The 12,771-nt window shown below is 39.0% G+C and overlaps 1 long non-coding RNA gene across 1 annotated transcript; it reads right to left on the reverse strand.

The window, feature by feature from the left end:
• Window positions 1–805: 805 nt before the first annotated feature.
• On the reverse strand, window positions 806–3,196 carry LOC144026095 (uncharacterized). The gene is made up of 3 exons (XR_013285041.1): window positions 2,608–3,196; window positions 2,376–2,459; window positions 806–1,643 (listed from the first exon to the last, which is right to left on the reverse strand). It is a non-coding gene; the product is annotated as an uncharacterized LOC144026095 (long non-coding RNA).
• Between the last annotated feature and the right edge of the window lie 9,575 nt (window positions 3,197–12,771).

Below are 12,771 nucleotides of genomic sequence, written 5' to 3' on the forward strand. Positions count from 1 at the left end.
CTCTCTTTAGTTTTTCCTCTGGTCACTTGAGATCTTAATTTATTAGAAGTATGAGGTTTCTGGGGTTGGCATAAGACTCCGGTTTTGTAACCACGCAGGAGGGGTCTTGTTGGTGCTGGACTTCACTTTGATGGATTGGATGTACTGGCTTCTATTGATCTCACTCTGCCTTATCGATCCTTCCCTCCTTCCTCTCTTTAGTTTTTCCTCTGGGCTCTTGAGATCTCGCTAAATTTGCTGGAATTTAGAGGCTTCCGGGGTTGGCGTAAGACTTTGATTTTGTAATCATGGGGAAGGCAGGAAGTGTTTGGTCGGTGCTGGATGTCACTTTGATTTACCTTTCTTTTCTCTTTATTTCTTTTTTTTCTGACCTTTTCTCTGGTCTCCTGACCATTTAAATCTCACGACTCTGGCAAGATTCTGAAGTACCTGGTTAAGGCGAAGGGTAATGGGATATTTATAAGGTTTTAGGTGAATGAATGAGTATAAATTTATACGTATTTGCACGCACGCACGCAAACGCACGCAAACGCACACACGCAAACGCACGCACGCACGCAAACGCACGCACGCAAACGCACGCACACATACACACACACAAAAAAAAAAAAAAAAAAAAAAAAAAAAAAAAAAAAAAGGAAAAGAGCAATGATGACAAGACGTTGAATCGGTAAGACTACCGAATGAACAATTCTGAGCTCTTCAAAAAAAGAAAAAAAAAAAAAAAAAAATAAAAAAAAAAAAAAAAATAAACTAGAGCTGCGAGCAGCTATAAAGGGCCCTCGCAACCCGGGCCACGTTGGGGTATATGCAAGTCGGGGGACTTGCACGTTGGGGTACTGTTAAATAGACAAGGACCATGGAAAATAGAAATGCATTTGCCGTGCCTTGTGTGTAAAAAGGTGCAGTAAAAGGCCAAAAATGATGCACAATTCCCAAAATAAATTCAAAAGTGTGGACTTTCTGATGTGTGTGCAAAGTTTCATGAAAAGTCGCTCGTTTGATATTCAAAACCAGCATCTGTTCATTTGAAAACATTGCATGGCACAGAGATGGTGTGTGATCAAATAAAAAGCTTTTTGATGACTCTTAATGTGGTGTCGCTGTGCAACACATATGTATTCATGACATAGTGAAGTATTGTGACAGTTTTGTAGGGTCCAGCAAACAGTAAATGTGTGACAGTTATTCAAGAAAAAATGTAGCTTTGAAGCAGGCTAACCAATGACATCATCTAAAGGGGAAAAAAGCACATGAGCAAGCATAGGTATAAGTAGAGGAGAAAAAGAGATGAAAGAAGTGCGAGAGATGGAACAGGAGAGGAATGCAGCTGTTTATGTATAGCTGTTGTAACAGGACAGATTAAATAACACTTTAACCTGGGGTTAACAGCGCCCTAGGACAGATAAACTCTTTAGTGTAAAAGTTTTCTGGGACAGATGAATCCCTTGGGGTCAAAGAGTTTGGGTTAGCACATAGTCTGTCTTAGGATAATGTAACCTCCATGGATGAATTAGTCCTAGGACGCTTTGACCTGCGGGCTAAAACTTCAGGGGGGTTAACCTGTCCTGTTATATTGTGATCATCGTCTTCGTGCATGTCCTCAGTGGCTTCTTCTGTCTGTGTGGCAGCATTTGATACATCTGTAGAACAAAAAAGAATGAAGAATCATGTTAGATCTGTGAAGTTTGGTTGTCTTAGGTGTAGTTTACAGAACAGTCGTGTGCATATTTTTAGCATGGTAGTGTCTTAATACAAATGCATATTATGTAATGCACTGTATATGGATATTACAGACGTAATATTTGACGGTGATCTTATATTCATAGTTTTTGCCCGTTAATAAATAATATAGCTAGTAAGTAATAAGACACGCAAAAATGGTATAGTTGAATCCTCTGGGTCAAAAAGCAATGTTTTAGGATTGTGTGATGAAATGATGAATAAAAGTAAGGATACGACAGGTACATAAATGGTTATATATACACACGGACATATATATTTATACAGTATAACAGTGCCGCATGTATTGGTTTTAAGGAAAGAGTTGAAAAGCAGTGTTCAGAAAAAAGCATAAGACGCACAAAGTACCATTTCACTACATGTAATAAGTTGTCAAGTAGACATGTGAATTAAGTGGTTAAGATAGTGGCTACTGTGCAAGTAAGCTTCAATTGTCTCTAAAAGGTTTGCATATGTGTTCTACATGATATCAATGGCTAGACGTGCTCGTGGAGAAACATTACAAACAGAAAAACACACTAAAGGTGCCTTTAACAAACCTGTTAATAAATGAGAACTTAATACATATATGTATGGCATACTGTATATGATTGAGAAAGTTGTCCTGTTTAGTTTATGTATTGTATACTTACGGAAAAAAGTTGGCAATCTTTGCGTATGGAGATGATTAGAGGGTCTTTATCAAAAGAGAATTTGCTTGTTGATTTGTTCATGTTCTGTAGAAAAGCAAAGGAGTAGAAATAAATACAGTATCATACTTCATAAACATACAAGAAATTTGTAGCTGTATTAACCATTGTTGGTATTTGAAGTGATAATTTAGGAATAGAAGTGTAGTGATTGCAGAATTTATAGAGTGCTTACCTTGTATGACTTTGTAGATGGAAATGTCTTTTGTTGAAAGAGCTCTTTGTTGTCTACTATATATGCAAGGACAAGCATAAGTAGGTGTGGTTATGAAGTACTTGACCATTGAAATAAAGCAGTGGTATCAAATGTATGGACCGTGGTTTGGCTCAGGCCTGCAAAGGGGTTTAATGTGGCACAAGAGATAATCTTGTAAGGTACAAAAAGTAATAATAATATAATAGGTATGCCTCTGAGTTTTCACAAATCTAGGTCAAGTCAAGTCATCTTTAGTTATTTTGCGCTTGAATCATCCAATCGGAAATGCTCCATAAAAAATGTATAGAGGGTGCGATTTATTGCAAATTGCACAAGAAATCTCTAAAAATTCATGTTAATGACAAGTCTGATGTGTGTGCAAAGTTTCACGAGTTTTCACACATGTATAGATAAAAAAAAACAAAGCAGCACTTTACTTGGCAACCAATGCATCGCTATAGCAGCAGCGTGCGACAAAATAAAAAACTTTCGATAAATTTGCATCTTAAACATCTTAAGATGAAACACACCAAGTTTGAACACGGTCGGATGAATTTTGTAGGAGGAGTTAAAATATGACCCCTAAAAAAGGCCACAAAAAAAGGCTACAAATCCCATCATAAATCAAAATGGCGGACTTCCTGTTTGGTTTAGCACATGGTTCCAAGAGACTTTTTTGTACATCGTGGGCTCTTATGTATGCCTCTAAATTATCATAGCGCTAGGTGAAACGTACAACCGGGAATGCTTCGTTAAAGAGGAGTTTTTTAGCTCAAAATGTGATGCCCGGCCCCTACGGGACTTCCTGTTGGGTTTAGCACATGGCACCAAGAGACTTTTTTGTACATCGTGGGCTGTTACATTTGTCTCCAAATTTTCGTAGCTCTAGCTGCTTCGTACAACTGGGAATGCTTCATTAAGAAGTAATTTTTTCCTTTGCAAACTGTGCATGCCATGGCAACAGCGTGCGACAAAATAAAAAGCTTTCAATATCTTTTCATCTTCAACATTTTAAGATGAATCACACCAAGTTTGGAGATGATCGGATAAACTCTGTAGGAGGAGTTCGTTAAAATAAGACCCCTATGAAATGGCCCAAAAAATGGCAACACGTTCCAAAGTAAATCAAAATGGCGGACTTCCTGTTCGGTTTAGCATATGGTTCAAAAAGAGTTTTTTGTACCTTGAGGGCTGTTACATATGTCTTCAAATGTTGGTAACTCTAGGTGAAATGTACAGCCGGGAATGCTTCATTAAATAAGAATTTTGAAACACAAAATTTGATGCCTCGCCTCTGGCGGACTTCCTGTTAGGTTTAGCATATGGCACCAACAGGCTTTTTTGTAGATCATAGTCTGTTACATATGTGTACCAATTTTCGTGGCTCTCAATTAAACGTACCACCGGCAATGCTTTGTTAAGTAAGAATTTTGAAACTGTAAATTTGATGCCCCGCCACCGTCATATAGTATGTCAAAAACTTTAGATTTTTTACCATGATGTTGTCCCAGGTGTTGAGATGGTACAGCCCAAGTTTGAAGTCAATCGGGTTAACCGTGTAGGAGAAGCGGGCAAAAGTATGACCCCTGTAAATGTGCAAAAATGGGCCAAAATTGGACATTCAAATACTCATACCTCACTTCCTGTCTATTTTAGGGTACACATATCAAAGAGGTTTTTGTTCATCTGGATGTGCTACAGGTGCCACACAATTTTCGTAGCCATAGGACAATCGTAGCGGGACAGGGATCCGTTAAACCTATGTAGGTGGCGCTACAGAGCCATTTTTCTGTTATCATGTATGGCGACTTTAAAATATCAAATTTTTCGCCAGGCCCGATCTGCGTGTAAAGTTTGGTGAGTTTTCGTTCATGTTTAGTGCCTCAAAAATATGGTTGTTTGCGGAAAAGAATAATAACAAAGAAAAAGAAGAAGAAGAAGAATAATAACTAGAGCTGCGAGCAGCTATAAAGGGCCCTCGCAACCCGGGCCACGTTGGGGTATTTGCACGTCGGGGTACTGGCATGTTGGGGTACTGTCAAATAGGAAACCATCTAAATTTTAAACGTTTTTGCCATGCTTTGTGTTTGTAAAGTTTCATGGAAAGGCCAAAAATGATGCACAATTAACAAAATAAAATCAAAATGGATTGGCACATGGCTATATAGAATACTTTTTGAATATATTAGGCATGCCTGCCAATATTCACACATCTAGCTGAATCATATAATCGGAAAGACTTCATAAAAATGTCTAGAGGGCGCTATTGAAGCATTTATTGCAAATTTAATAAGAAATCTCTAAAATATTCATGCTTATGACAAGCCTGATGTGTGTGTAAAGTTTCATGAGTTTTTGCACATGTTTAGACCAAAAAAAAAAAAGCAGCATTTTACTTGGCAAACAATGCATCGCCATGAAACGGCGTGCGACAAAATAAATAACTTTCAATAACTTTGTATCTTAAACATCTTAAGATGAAGCACACCAAGTTTGAAGACAGTCGGATAAATTTTGTAGGAGGAGTTCGTTAAAATATGACCCCTAAAAAAGGCCACAAAAAAATGGCTACAAAAAATGGCTACAAAAAATGGCCACAAATCCCAACGTAAATCAAAATGGCGGACTTCCTGTTTGGTTTAGCAGATGGTTCCAAGAGACTTTTTTGTACATCGTGGGCTCTTATGTATGCCTCTAAATTATCATAGCGCTAGGTGAAACGTACAACCGGGAATGCTTTGTTAAAGAGGAGTTTTTTAGCTCAAAATGTGATGACCGGCCCCTACGGGACTTCCTGTTGGGTTTAGCACATGGCACCAAGAGACTTTTTTGTACATCGTGGGCTGTTAAATTTGTCTCCAAATTTTCGTAGCTCTAGCTGCTTCGTACAACTGGGAATGCTTCATTAAGAGGGAATTTTTCCCTTTGCAAACTGTGCATGCCACGGCAACAGCGTGCTACGAAATAAAAAGCTTTCAATAACTTTTCATTTTCAACATTTTAAGATGAATCACACCAAGTTTGGAGATGATCGGATAAACTCTGTAGGAGGAGTTCGTTAAAATAAGACCCCTATGAAATGGCCCAAAAAATGGCAACACGTTCCAAAGTAAATCAAAATGGCGGACTTCCTGTTCGGTTTAGCATATGGTTCAAAAATACTTTTTTGTACCTTGAGGGCTGTTACATATGTCTTCAAATGTTGGTAACTCTAGGTGAAATGTACAGCCGGGAATGCTTCATTAAATAAGAATTTTGAAACACAAAATTTGATGCCTCGCCTCTGGCAGACTTCCTGTTAGGTTTAGCATATGGCACCAACAGGCTTTTTTGTAGATCATAGTCTGTTACATATGTGTACCAATTTTCGTGGCTCTCAATTAAACGTACCACCGGCAATGCTTTGTTAAGTAAGAATTTTGAAACTGTAAATTTGATGCCCCGCCACCGTCATATAGTATGTCAAAAACTTTAGAGTTTTTACCATGATGTTGTCCCAGGTGTTGAGATGGTACAGCCCAAGTTTGAAGTCAATCGGGTTAACCGTGTAGGAGAAGCGGGCAAAAGTATGACCCCTATAAATGTGCAAAAATGGGCCAAAATTGGACATTCAAATACTCATACCTCACTTCCTGTCTATTTTAGGGTACACATATCAAAGAGGTTTTTGTTCATCTGGATGTGCTACAGGTGCCACACAATTTTCGTAGCTATAGGACAATCGTAGCGGGACAGGGATCCGTTAAACCTATGTAGGTGGCGCTACAGAGCCATTTTTCTGTTATCATGTATGGCGACTTTAAAATATCAAATTTTTCGCCAGGCCCGATCTGCGTGTAAAGTTTGGTGAGTTTTCGTTCATGTTTAGTGCCTCAAAAATGTGGTTGTTTGCGGAAAAGAATAATAACAAAGAAAAAGAAGAAGAAGAAGAATAATAATAAGAATTCCTTCAGGAACAATAGGGACCTCGCAGCGGTCGCTGCTCGGGCCCTAAAAAAAATATATATATTATTTCAATCAAGGTGCAAAATGCTCCACCTACAGGACTGTAGGTGGAAATTAGAATATTGTGATAAAGTTCATTATTTTGCTGAAATGCAATTAAATAAGCAAAAATACCATACATTCTGGATTCATTACAAATCAACTGAAATATTGCAAGCCTTTTATCGTTTAATATCGCTGATTATGGCTTTTTTTTTTTTTTTTTTTTTTTTAAACTTGGTCTGAGGAAATATTCTAATATTTCTTAATCTGTAAGCCATAATCAGCAATATTCAAATAAATAGCTTTGGCTGGGACATACATCACATGACACCTCACTACCTGCACAGCTTCCTATTGGCCGAACTAATCGTCATATCCTCTTACACTGAAGCTTTCAAATTAAAAGTTTTCATATTAACAAAATTTTATTGTAAGACAATTATCAACAACTATATGACAAATAGTGGAGCAAATGCAGGATACAATTTTGATTTTAAGATGTGGAGTTTTGCCACTGAGAAGAATGTGATTAATCAAGATACATCAGCTGTATATTAGCAGTTTTTTTTTCTTTTATGTGTATATGTATGTATGTATGTATATATATATGTGTATGTGTTTATATGCATGTGATTGTATATATTTATCTACTACTTATTGTGTAACGGACGTTAAGGGGGTAGGACTTGATAAGTTTATACTTCTTCCTACTCCTTTTCGAACATGTGTAAATGTGTAGCTAATGACTGGATGAATTATTGCAAAATTGTTATTTTTGTTGCTCTAATGTTGTGTTTGTGGCTTTATCTATCTTGTATTTTTTCCTTTTTTTGTATATGTATTCTTATAATTACTTTGTTTTTATACATGTTTGAAATAAATTAAGAAAAAAAAAAAGATTTTAATTCAAGCATCGTAAGCTCCCTCTTCTGGAGACTGTACAGTCGTATTAGCAATATTGTGGGGACAGGTACTCATGAGAATATATTTTATATTAGAAATACATTGTTAACAACAAAAAAGAAAAAAAAATACTACATAAAATCTTTATGCAACAGTTTACTAATTGGTCTTATTGTAAATAAAGTATTGTTTTATGTTGACATTATTAAAAAAAAAAAAAAGGCAACCATGATTTGTTTGATAAAGAACAACTATTTAATGTTGCGCTAAATGGCCATAGCGATGCAAAACGAAAGATGTATATGAGTGTCCTGAGAGATGTACTGGCCTTAATTATGCCAGTGTGGCTCATCAGTCTCCATGCTCGCCTCTGGCCTCCGCGTCGTTGCTCCTTGTGGATAGGATTTATACATCACGGTAGTGTTTGCCCGCAGAATTAGTCTGACAGATTAATGGCAGAACATTGACAGAACACACCGGCGTCCCACGGGGAGCGAGCTACCCGGGGAGCCCCGCCCCAACCGGTAGAAAAAAAATTAATGCGGTGAAAAGCAGAGCGAGGAGAGAACAAGGAGAAGGATATATCCTTTCAGCTTCATTCTCACTGCGACTGCGACTTTACCTGCTCAATTATTCTTGTTTAAAATGATTTGAGCGCCAAAGGCTGCAATGAGGCTAAAACTAAAGAAAAAAAAACAACAGGGAGAAAGAAGAAAGAGTTGAGATAGGAAGAAATTGAGATAATGAGAAAAGATGGGGTAATGTAAAAGGGCGAAGGGAAGGGCTGAAGAGAGGCAAAGCAAGTCATGCAGGGACTTGCTAATTGGAACAACAGCAGCAGTGCTCTATTCCTATGTGACTAATTCTATGCCAGGAAGTATTGTTGGTGACATCCTGCACTAAGTGTAGTTCTTCCCAGCTACAGATGTTAATGATTGTGTCAAAAACCCAGGAGAGGTAGCACTTCATGACTTTGTGATGGCCGTGCGGAATATGCTCTTGACAGAGAAGGAAAATGCTCAAAAATCACAACAAATGATCAAGTGTTTATAAAGGAGAGCCCGTTTAGTTTCTTCTTCACACAAACTAGCATTTGAAATAATGACGGCTGAATATATACATAGAACCGTATTTTCCGCACCATAAGGCGCACCGCATTGTAAGGCGCACCTTCAATGAATGACATATTTTCAAACGTTTTTCCATATATAAGGCGCTACAGTAGAGGCCGGGGTTACGTTATGCATCCATTAGATGGTGCTGCGCTAAAGGGAATGTCAACAAACCAGTCATATAGGTCAGTCAAACTGTATTAATAGATTACAAACCACCTTTCTGACACTCCCAAAATGAATAAACAGCTGTTTTATTATTGTCTCTGAAGTAAAGTATTAGCGAGCGATCCAAGATGGCGGGATCTTCTCGTGCAGGGTCTGTAACGAACCGACTACCGTCGGTGAAAAAGTGGATCCCAGAAAATGTAGGCCCAGACAGGAAAATACAATTTAGATGAGGTTTATTCACAAACCCACCAAAACGCAAAACGCTGGCTCAGATGCCAGGAGAAAAAAAAAAAAACATAAAGCGCAAGTACAATACTCGGAAAAGTTAATAACAAAAAACACTTGCAAAAGGCAAGGAGAAACAGGGGTTAACAAAAAATACTTACAACGCAAGCTAGTTCTATCTAATTACAATAACACACACTACAATCTAACTATATACAAAACAGAAAGCGCCGTGGCAGATACACGTGGAAAAATACTAACTCATCAAATCAAAACAAGACTATACTAGAAACGCGAGACTAAGATTCAGGAACGTCTTGAGCAAGGGCTGCGTGCAAGAAATAATCTGACAATGATCTGTCATGCCGGGAGTCCTCTTAAAGACCTCTCGATTGCGGCAACGCGCCTCAGGTGTGGCGCGGGTTGACACGCCCCCTTCACTCGCCCACTGAAAAAAAAAACACCAAACACACATACTGAGAGCAGGATCATGACAGGCTCACCGATAGCGTCTTGACAGCGAGACCTGTTGCGGCTCAATATTGATCCATATATAAAGCGCACCGGATTATAAGGCGCATGGTCAGCGTTTGAAAAAATTGAAGGCTTTTAGGTGCGCCTTATAGTGCGGAAAATACGGTATGCACTTTGCTCAGTCCTTTATTGGTGCAATTACAACCTGAAGTCGTTTTGGATATCATGCCACCGATTTTCACCTTCACCTTTCCTGGGAATGTCAGTGCACAGCCATTTTTTATTTTTTTTCCCAGATGTCTCCCGAGTTGTTTAATCAGATTGAAGTCCGAGCTCTGGCTGGGCCACTCAAGGACATTCACAGAGGTGTCCATAAGCCACCACCTTTGATATTGGGGTCGTTGTCCCTGCTGCAAGTGTGAGGTCAAGAGTGTTTTTCACACACTGAGAGCCCCACATGTACACGATCGGTCGAGGACATGGTGACCATAGTAATAAGTTGTGTGAGGTGGGTAATCACAAGTCTCATGGCATGACTCCGACAGCCTGGCCCTCTCTGGTCGTCTGCCCCCCTTCGGTCTCCCATCTTCATGTCCCCTATCAGGTGCCCCCGTCTGTCATCGTTTCCAGGTGGGGTGGGTGCGAACTGTTGCCCCTTGGCCGGACCCTGTTGGTGTGTGTGGGGGGGCTCAGGGGTCATTCTCACTTGTTCCACACGAAAAGCTCGTCTGAATAACTGATTAGACTGTCTGAGAAGTGTCACGCAGGAGGTGTTAAAATGTCTGCCTGCGTCAACCCTGCAGTTTCAGGCCCACTTTAGTTCACGTTTTAATAAACACAATTTTACAGTTTATGTATCAATGTAAAATAAGTTATCATTCCCTTGCATTTGATCAAAAATGTCATTTACAATTGAATGCTTTCACAAGAGCATGATCATTGTTTATTTGAACAAGTATGTGAACATAAAATGGGCAAAATAAAAACAAGGAACAAATAGAATAATATATGTTAAAAAGGGGAAAAAAAACATTTTCATTTCATTTCATTTTCATATTTTGAAAAATGGGACAGAACATATTAATGAACATTTACAAATGTAAATACGTTTAGGATTATAGCCGTTTGACTAATTTGCATCCCATCGGCAGGAAGGTGCCCAAAGTGGGGAGAGGATTGAATAAAAGCAATTAAAAGAGGAAAAAATAAAATAATAAAACATAAAAATACATAACATACTATTGCCATCACCATAAAATACTTAGTATTGACCTATAACAAGACACTTACCAAATGAAGTTAAACCTGCAAGAATAAGACAACTAACACTGTACTTCCTGTTTGTACTCTTACTTTGAAACCTGTTCTCACCACTTCTGGTGCACTACTTAGCTGACTGACGCTAACTTGAAGAGAGTAACGGTAAGCGTCGGAGGCTTTCCCATCATGCTTTGTTTCTGTTACGAGTAACGTGTTTTTTTCCTCTTTTATGTGTTATTTTTGTATATAGTTTGTGTTATTGTTTGTGGATTTAAGTTTTGTTACTGTTGGTATAAAATTATTGTGACTTGGTCACTTGCTACGTATAATATAATAGCATAAGTAATACGCATTGGAGTTACAGTTAACTCATTTGCTCCCAGTAACGTGTAAATACGTTTTTTTTAGTGTATTAAGTGTCCCAAAGACGTATTTATACGTTGTTTTGTTTTGTTTTTTTATGCTAGAGCATACAGAAGGCTTTGATGCAGCCTCTCAACTGCAAAGAACGGTTGCAGAAATGGGAGTTTTTACAGAAACGGCCAGCAGGTGGCAGCAGAGCAAAGGAGATCAACCAGGGCCATCTAGAAAAAAGCTAAATTACTTACAATTTTAAATATATTTGTGAAAACTGATGAAACGTAGCTCTCTTCTAATGCTAATTGCTGCAAAACGGAAACAGATAGAAACATACTTTTTTTTTTCCTGATGAAAGAAGAGACTTTAATCTTTCTTTTGATAGATTCCATGCTTTTATAGCAATAGAACACAATACTCTGTGGGCCTTGCAAAATCAGTCAAAATTCAGTAAAACAGCCGGGAGCGAACGGGATTGCTTCTGTGAAAATGGCGGCGAGTGAATGAGTTAATTGACGGCATAACTCGGTAATTAGTTTCTCACACATGCAGCATGTCACAAGAAGTAGCTGTGGATGCTCTTTATTTACAGCCGGATTTCAAAATGAATGTGTGGACAACTGCGGCCGATTCGCGGCCCACCAGAAATTGTCCCGCCCCTCCAGATGAACCAGCCACTCCTTGCGATTGATTTCTATTTCCTGTGTACAATCTGTAATGATCACAAAAAAACTGTCAAAAGGTTAAAATAGGTCAACAGTAAATACCTCAAATCCCATGATGGCCAAATTAAAATGAGTACTCCTGACATATAGAAGGTTTAAAGTAAGGGAACGAGATCGACCCATTTTGTTTGCCGCAGGCCCGTGGAAATTGTTGTATCCTGTTTGTGTTTATCCCGTCTATGATACGAGCATTCCACCGAGTAGCAAACATCATTCTCTTAGATCGATTCCCTGCTTTCAGATTGTTTTCATATCACTATGACGGACAAATGCAAAGAGCTTGCAATGAAAGGGTAATTTCATCTCTGACGAGACGTTATCATGTGCATTTTGCCTGCCAGCCTTACCTGTCCTCCTGACAAAGGCTCGGTTTTCCATGAGGTGTCAATGGTGCTGATGTGAGCGAGCTCTGATCTAAGCAAGTATTAATGAAGATGGAGATATGGGGGGGGGTTATGTCTGATCAGTTAGCAGTGTGAGGGCCTCTGGGGTGTAGGATGCCTGCGTCTCTGTGTTTTAGAGGATTTGGTTATCTATTATGTATGGAGGACTAAGGCTCCTTCTCCTTCCACTGGAGAGGATATCAGATCCTCGATAGCCTCGACTGCCAGGCTCCACACTTGTTTTCAGATTTAGAGCTGCGCGTCTTTATTCACCCAGCTCCCAAAGTCCTGTTTAACCTTGAAGACGGAGGTCCTGCTAACGATCAGTGGGACCACCACTTGTGGTCTCTGATGCATAACCGTTGGCTCAGGTTGCCTCGGTCGGTGTTATGCACAGAGATACACAAAAACACGGCTATTGTCCTGTGCAACCAGCATACGTTTATATATTTAGGACAGGCCTGTCCAAACTTTTTTCATTTGAGGGCCACATACAGAAAATCAGAAGGACGCAAGGGCCACATAATGTTATGAAGAGAAATTGTG

Source organism: Festucalex cinctus, chromosome 9, assembly GCF_051991245.1.
Source record: "Festucalex cinctus isolate MCC-2025b chromosome 9, RoL_Fcin_1.0, whole genome shotgun sequence".
NCBI lineage: Eukaryota > Metazoa > Chordata > Actinopteri > Syngnathiformes > Syngnathidae > Festucalex > Festucalex cinctus.